Raw genomic sequence first — 2,206 nt, 5'->3', positions numbered from 1 at the left:
GGGAGGGAGGGAGGGAGGGAAGGAGAGACTATATTTGCCTAATAGTGATGTTTAACTTGTAAGTATGAGTAAGGAAACAGCTTGGGTTGCAAAATCTAAATTCACAAGGCTTTTTAATGCTAGATCAACATGCCAATCACAGCCATATTTTAGTTTATTAAAAGTGAGTATTTCCTTCTTAGACCCCATAAAATTTCAAAAAATACCTTGGCTTATCAGTTGAAGATCCAATGGTGGGAAGTGGTTGGGCAGGAAGAAGGCTGCCCACGTATGCCCTCCAATAATCCTAAAAAAGAGCTTCTAAACCACCTGCAGATGGGACGTGTCAACCACCCACCTTCACTCTGCAAAGATTCCTGCCAGAATGAAGCAGTGAGGAAGACAGTGAATCAAAACTAGCTGACATGTGATAGGCCCATTCTTGAGTTTTAGTGTAATTCTCTGGTAAGTGTGTAAATGCTAAATGTAGTGATTAAATGACATACAAATCTTGTCCGTCAAAAAAAGAAAAAAAAAAAAACTTGAGAAAGAACTGTGTGGGTGTGTTTTCAAGGAAATTTCTAAAAGTTCTTATCAAATTGTCTCTCTGAAGATTTACAGGGAGCAAAGTCAGGAATACTTCCCTTCAGCAGAGAGTTGCAATCAGGGAGAAGAGTGAGCAAGGTAAAGTAAATGATATTTTAAGACATAGTTATTTTAGTACCAACTGAAATTTCCATTCAGATATAATTTGTGAACCCCTCAGGTGACACTTCCATGCAATGAAATAATACTATAATGACACAATGACAGAATTTTCTAAGTCTGTTGACCCTTAAAATTTCCTTTAACAGTTAGCAGACTTTTCCCAACCTCTCTCTTGCCAATTGAGGGCATAAATATGACAGTAAGCTAGTAGCTGTGGGCATCAGGGACTACTACATAATGATGTCTGAGCAGTATATTTCATTTACAAATTTTATATAAACTTTCTTACAAATTGTTGAATTCCATGCAGTTTATTCAAACACTTCTTGTTTCTTTCTGTTTTCTAGTTACATTCTTTATATTGACTGTAATAATGTACATTATAAAGAATGAAAACTGAAAACAGGAATAATCAGGAAAAGTCTCTAAGCACATACACATAGATGCAAATATGTGTATCACAGAATCTGTTAGATCAGAGCCATGCACCTACTTATTCTTACCTTACACACAGTTCTAACAAGCTTAGGTTTCTGGCTCCCTGCCTGAAGAGCATTGAAAAAAAAAAGATTAAAAGTACAAAGGCAGCATAATATCCTCAAGGTTAACCATGTTGTACCATTTGATGGGATTTTCTTCTTTATTAATATTCCATTGCGTGTACATAACACATTTCGTTTATACATTCATCCTTCAATGGGCATTTAAGTTCTCTCCACATCTTGGCTATTGTGAATAATGCTGTAATTAATAAATATGGAAATGCAAATATCTTTTGAAATCCTTTTTTTAATTCTTTCAGATAAATCCCGGAAGTGAAATTACTGGATCAAATGGTGCTTAAATACAAATACTTTATGATTCAACTTTTGTGATGTATCTAAAGCAGTCAAACTCAGAGAATGAGAAAATAGAATGTGGTTGCCAGGGGCTGAGGAAAGGAGGAAGGGGGAGTTGCTGTTCAATGGGTATAAACTTTTAGTCATGCATGATGCGTAAGTTCTAGAGATCTGCTGTACAATTATGTGCACATAGTTGGTGATACTGACTGTACACTTAAAAATTGATTAATCCCATTTACGTGCTTTTTCTTACTACAATAATTTTTTTATTCACAGAGGTAAACTAGAGGTATCAAAGTCATATGCAAGATGTGACTGCAACAGCCACTTTGGAAGACAGTTTGGCAGTTTCTTACAAAACTAAATGTACTTTACCATGCAATCCAGCCATTGTGCTCCTTGGTATTTTCCCAAATGAATTAAAAACTTATGCTCACACAAAAACCTGTACACAAATGTTTATTAATCATTGCCAAGACTTGGAAGGAAACAAGATATCCCTTAGAAGGTGAATAAATACTGCAAAAAATTTTTCCCAATCTGTTGGTTGCCGATTCACTCTAATAATTGTTTCTTTTGCTGTGCAGAAGCTGTGGAGTTTGATTAGGTCCCATTTGTCTAATCTGGCTTTTGTTGTCAATGCTTTTGGTGTTTTGGTCATGAAGTCCTTGCCTACA

Source organism: Cebus imitator, unplaced genomic scaffold (genome assembly GCF_001604975.1).
Source record: "Cebus imitator isolate Cc_AM_T3 unplaced genomic scaffold, Cebus_imitator-1.0 Scaffold334, whole genome shotgun sequence".
Classification (NCBI taxonomy): domain Eukaryota; kingdom Metazoa; phylum Chordata; class Mammalia; order Primates; family Cebidae; genus Cebus; species Cebus imitator.
Note: the sequence above shows the minus strand (reverse complement) of the source record.